The sequence below is a fragment of the Chroicocephalus ridibundus genome, chromosome 3 (genome assembly GCF_963924245.1).
Source record: "Chroicocephalus ridibundus chromosome 3, bChrRid1.1, whole genome shotgun sequence".
Taxonomy (NCBI): Eukaryota; Metazoa; Chordata; class Aves; order Charadriiformes; family Laridae; genus Chroicocephalus; species Chroicocephalus ridibundus.
In genome coordinates, this window is record NC_086286.1 from 48,873,378 (window position 1) to 48,879,860 (window position 6,483).

Consider the following 6,483-nt stretch of genomic DNA (forward strand, 5'->3'; position numbering starts at 1 on the left):
CTTATATATCCTATGTAGGGATACCTATGCTCGACCTTTAAAATTTTGAGTCAAGCTTCTGTGTGAATTGGTTAACGTCAGCTCGTGAGATTTTGTTTGCGAGAGCGCTGTTTGAACAACCAGACTTCAAAGTCTGCAAATGAGTAAAATCGTATCAAAAGATCAGGAGAAAACACGAACGCAGTCTTTTGCTACCACAAATGCTATCTATAGTCAAATTCCTAGTATTTAGGGAAATTGAGGGGTTAGCACGCCTGGAGAGCGTGCTGAGGGATGGAGCCTCATCCTGGGAAAATCACCACCTTGCTGGAGCTGTTTCCCTCGGTATTTGCCTAAATTAGCATAAACTTTCCTTGCAGCCCTCCCGTGACGGCTGAAACATGGTGAGACCCATGCTGCGAGGGCAGTGGCATGGCTGCCTCCCCCGAGATCTTTGGTTTTCCATACCTGGCCTCCCTGCCCTTTATGGTGCCATCCTTTCAAGGCTGCAAGGAGCAACTGTGTATTTTGGTGAAATCCTGGGATCATTTCTCAGGGCGGGTGGTGCCTCTCAGAGCCAAAGCAAACAAAGCCCGGGGACAGCGGGGCGCCAAGGCTGGCTGTCCCTGCTGCGGCCGGCACCATGGCGTGGGGTGACCGCTGTCAGGCCTGCGCCTGTGCCCTGGTTTGGGCAACACAGGATTAATTTCTCTTTCAGTAATTTTACTTTTCAGTAAGGTCTCTTATAATGCTTGGGAAAACTGCATTTTTAGAAGACTCTAGTGTCTGAATTTTTGGAAATATTTACTTTATAGCCAGCTATGGTGCGCAGGTTTCAAGGTCTCACTGTTTTCAAGCTCGCCAGGTGCAGGATGAGGAGAAGCGAGACCCACGCACTTGCCCCAAGCTGGCCAACAGGACTATTTCATACCACAAACGTCACATTCAATATAAATTAGAAAGTTTGCTGAGGAGTTTCTCTCTTCTACGATGGCGGCGCTCCCGAGAACTCCTTGCCCCGGTGCCAGACCCCTGAGCCCTTCCCTTCCTCCCGAAGCCGTAGTGCTCGCAGTGTCTGACATTTTCTGTCCCCTGCTGGGAGCGCACAGCTTCCTGCTGATAGAACTGGCTGAGTATAATCTTGTATATTTTATATTGGTATTGGGATCAATATTGGTTCTTTAGTGTTATTAATGTTAATTATTTGGTCTTATTCTATTAAACCTGTTTATATTTCAACCCCTGAGTTTCCTTGTTTTTTCCCCGATCCCCCTTCCCGGGTGGGGAGGGGTCATCAGCTGAGAGAATAATTTTCTAAATGACAATAAATTGTTGTGGGTTCCTCAAACCATCACACTGTGACAGCGGGTGCGTAGGCCACCACTGACCCTGCGCCCGCCCAAGGCCTCTGGGAGCAGTGCCCGTGTGGGAGCTCACCCCTACCGGCTCCACGGGCCCGGCGGGGAGCGGCTTCACCGGCTCCGGGCGAGCAAGGCCCCGCTGTTCGTTGCCGCTTCGCCCACCGTCCCCGCTAGGGACGGGGCCGCTGCTCCACCTTCCCCTCAGCGCCCGGCGCGGCCCCGGCCCGCCAGAGGGCAGGGCGCCGCCCGCCCGAGCGTGAGGCGGTTTTTCACGCCGCTCCCCCCCCGGGGCCAGACCCGCCCGGGGGACGTTTCTGGCGCTGGCGGCTCGCCCGAGCTGCCCTCGAAACGGAGGCGCGACCAATCGATCCCTCGGGCGGGGAGCGAGGCGGGCGGGACGGGGCGGAGCTCCTCCGCTCCGCGCCGGGCCGGGCCGAGCGGGCCGCCCGCCAGCCCTTTACCGGGCCGGCGCGGCCTTAGGGGCAGAGGCGTCGGCTGCAGCCAGGCCCTGAGCGGAGCCGCCCCGGGAGGGGAACGTGGACCTGAACTACCCGCCCCCGCCCTCAGTTTTAGGGCGGTTTCAGTGTTTCTGGTTAATTCGCTCGCCGTTTGGAAAGGTTAATTCGCTTGCTGCCTCCCGCGTGCGCAGAGAGGGTCCGGTCAGTGCCCGTGGGCCGGCCAAACCCATGTGTCCTGAACGAAAGGGCTTTTTGGAGCAAAACTCTGCGAGAGAGCCTGTAAAACGGGGAAAGACCCAATAAAATATACTTTTTTTAATAGGAGGGATGGTTATTTGAGCCTGTTGGGGCCTGCGAGGAGCTGCACACCACTGCAGGCTGCATGCCGTGGTGATCCCCGGGGGCCAGCACCATTCCTTGTGGCCACTGGGACACACCCTGCCCCCCACACCAGCCCCAGGCTGGCCACCCCCCAAATCCAGGGGCTGGGGAGCAACTGGGGTGTGGGAGGCAGTACGGAGAGCAAGCCTCCGGCCTGGGCGCGATACCGAGGGCTGGGGCTCTTGCCAAGCCTGCCATACTCAGTCCCCCTTCCTCTGCTGGACGGTGTGAAGGGGAAACCCAGTGAATGCAGGGGAGGGTATAGGCAAAAGGGAGGCAAGGTGCAAGCACTGTGAGAAGGGCAAGCTCAGGAAAGTTTGTGGAGGCATGGGTTTGTCTTTCAGAAGAGCTTCAGCTGCTGCAGGCTGTCCTGCCCAGCCTGCACTGTCCCCAGGTTATCTGATTGGGTGTGTGACAGCTGGTGGGGTTGCAAATGCTGGGTTCATATTCAGTCATTGCTTGATGCTGAAATATTTTTCTAGCCTGTTCTGCACCTGCAAGGACAAACAACCAGGCACTGCAGGACAAAAGCCTTTGCATCGAGCGAAGCAAGCCGTACAAAAGCAACACAGTGCTTTGAAATCTCACAATGCATGTTCTTTGGCAGTGCCATGTGAAGGCGACCAAAACATCTCCATCACAAAATTAAACCTGACTGAAGCATGCAGTTCCCACTGCCAGGTGCACAGTGCACCCAAGCTGGAGGAGCACGGGCAGCTGGAGCAGCGAGGCATGCAGGGTGGGGCTCTGGCATCCCTGCATGTCGATGTCACTGAGACGCGCAAGGTGATTGCTGGATAAAATTTTTGCAGGTAAACACCATGTGCTCGCAATAAAACAATCCATACAGAAACAAACAGTGCTTCAAGAAGGCAGGTTCTCTGCACTCCTGTCTTTCCTGCGCTGGCTACAGCATGAGAGCTCTTGGAGAACACAAGAGAGTTTCACTTGAGAGACTTTGGAGAAGTACTAAATACTTATGGATAAGTAATTAAAAAAAAGAAAAGAGAAATCCAGGCACCCCCTGCCTCTGCCCTGGTAAGGAGATCTGAGTGGCAAAGGTGATGAGATATTTAGGTGCAGCAGGGCTTTACATTCCAGTTTGTTTTAGCCTTTGCTTCTGGGGAAAAAAAACCTAGTATTAAAAAACACAACAAACCCCAAACTCACAGATGGTTATAAAGTCATCCTAAGTGGTCATGAAATATTTGCACTAGTGGAGTAGAATTGCCAGGAGGGAAGAGAGCGCCAAAATTCTGAGTATTCTTTTCCAGTTTGTTTAGCACATGCAGATTGCTCTGCTATTGCCTTAAGCAAAAATGGCAAAAGCAACAGCAGTCCAGCACATAAGTCTCCAGCTAAGCTGCTCACCAACACAAAAAAAAAATAAATAAAAATGAGCAAAAGCTGTGCAAACATGCCTCATTTCAACTCCAGCAAGGGGCTGAAGTTGTGATGTGTTAACCTAAAATACTACGAAGTCGTGTGTGTGCTCACAACTCCAGACCTTGGGATGTCTGAGCTAATAGTTTGGGCTTGGCTGCTTTCTGGTGTTGAACTACATGCAGCTCCGGAAGGATCTGTGCTAGTTCTAAAGGGCAAATTGTCATTACATGAGTTTTGCTGTGCTTTTCTGGATGCCAGACAAATGGCTGTCCTCCAGATGCGGTCAGCACTGGTTTGCCTGGGATTGTCTTACAGCATGACCCCTGTTTATCACTGCAGCAAGCACATGGCAGTTTCTGCCCTTATTTGCACTGTCCTTTCCCTCTCCACGAACTACGAAGCATCACTAGCTATTGCAAAGCCAGGTCCAGGGCTAGCCTAAGGCAGTGGATAGGCACTGTCACTGCTGTCCAGAGACAAACAAACTGCTTCTGGCAAGAGTGGGTTGTTATCCAGCTGCCTCATTCCCCTTAGCGCCCACCTACCTCTCCTCTATCCGTCACTTTTAGGAACTTCCTGAGACTCACGTGCAACCCAGCTTTTGGACGCATCAGTGGGAGCATTACTGTGCCACTGAACGGAGCCATTGCACTCACTGCTTCTCTCTAGGTACCCCACTTACCAAAGTGTAAGATAGAGTAGAGTCTTATCTAGCACCTTCCAAATTAGGGGCAGGAGGTTCAGCATATCCCCCAGATATCCAAAGATCAAAGGCTTCTCTCAGGTGGAAACACGTAGTTCAGTATGCTACAGCCTACCTCTGTTAAACAATTTTAAGCCGTGGGGGAGGGGGAGCAAAATCAAGAAAGCCAAAACAAAACAGCAAAACCAAACACGGTTGATTAAGGAAATATTTACAAGAAATTTATGTGCAAGGAAGGCAGCTTGACTATTTCAACAAGCTGCCTGACCAGCCCTGCTATCCTGCCAGAGCTGCTGGGGTTGGTGGTGTTGCATGATGTGTAGCAGTGTGAACAGAAGCATTGCTACTGGCTGTGGGGGGAAGAAGTGGTAGCAAAGAATTACCATCATGGTTGTAGTCCCTTCTGTGCCATCTCCTGTCCTGTTCTTCAGAGCTGGGGTAGCGATACTGGTACAGCCTCTCCCTTCAACAGTGAGGTAGAGGTATTCAGAGAGAGTTTCTTCCTCCTGTTCTCAGGCAGTGTCAGCAGAGCACTGTCCATGTCATAACTGATATGCTCATGTAGCACCAAAACACCATCAAGTCCTGTTCTTGGCTGATCCCCTGGCTGTATATGCTAAAATATTTTTGTTATCAGGCTTGTCATAAGCAGAAGACCATGACTTCGCTGAACATTACAAACTTATTCAAAGAGAAGACAATTTTATCCTAAACAGAACTGCAAAGATTTGGACTAGGTAGGAAAGCAGAGCTACCCATACAGCAAGCGCAGCTCTGAAGTCGTCTTCCTTGTCTAACCCTCAGCTTAATGCAGCCAATCCCTTCTCCTGTTTGAAAAGAGGATGCGTGTTTTAGTTACAGAGTAACACCTATGATATCAACTTATAGAAATAGCTGCCACAGCTGCCTTGTTCAAGAATTTCACTGTTCCAAAAGAACATTTCTGCAGGATGACAGACGCAGTGGATAATGCCTTGACTTAAACTAGGCACTGAAAGAGAAGATACCATCTCCTCTGTGTAACTGCTGCTATACATAGCAGCGTCCAGGAAACAGAAAGCCAGACGCACATTTAAAATTGTCAAAAACAAAAAAAAAAGATTACCAGTCCAGAGACAAATTTTACCAGTATTTTGTACTTGAAATGCACTGTGCATGGTGAGCATTGTTGAGTTATTTCAGTCAGTTTGGGCTCCTATCCAGTACTTTTAAAAAAATCCCATAGCTAACGTGCAGCATGACGGGATAGTCTTTGGCGAGGGACATCCAGGCAGTTAATTTAACTGTCACATCAGTGTCTTGTAATGGTACAGTTTTAGAGCCTGTCTCACCATGAGCAATTAGACACCGCTCAGAAGGAAGGCCATTTCAGGACTTTGTTGAAGAACCCACTGAGCCTGGAGGACTAACAAACAGTCAGTCCCAGTTGAAACAAGCTTAGCAAAATGGCCTGAAGTCCTTTTTATTTTTCTTGGCGAACCCAAAGGATCTGTTAATGGAAATATCATTTATGTAATATATTTTTAGACTTCAGACACTTGTCAGAGACAGCTTTTTCACAAAGGAACGAGAACGGGGAGGAATAGGATGAACTTCACCGTTCGGGAAGTAAGACGTTCAGACTGAACAGCGTGGCAGCACGCTGCTCAGGAGATGCCACTGTTAGAAGTGGGAAGGGCAACTTTAACATAGACCTGTGAATGCGCAGAGCAGTTTGTTTGTTAGAGCAAATATCCTTTCCTTTCATCAGTATTCAGTGACTAAGCATGGACTTGTACTTCAGCTTTGCCTCTATTTACTGTGGCCTGGACTACCTGACACCTTTTGAAAGGGTGTTTTGCTGTTCAATGCCTTTCTCAATTCAAGAGGTTAGGGACATCAAAAACAAGGAAATACCTCCTCCTCCCCCCCAAAAATCAAGGTGTAGAACTTCAAGTTGTGGCAAACTGTGGAAGCTACAAGTATATGGCTCATTAATAAGAGGGATGAGACAAAATTAATGGAAACTAAATCCATCAGCAGTGATTACATAGCCTGCAGCTCTGGAGGCCTACTGAAAAAAAAAAACAACAAACCCAAAACAACAAACAGTAACTGTGAGAAGATAGGAGTGCGTAAACCATGGAAGTATCACTGTTTGCTTATATGCCCTCCTTCTCTGAGCATCTCCTGTTAGCCACTGCCTGATACCATGCAGGACCTGGTGCGCTGCACA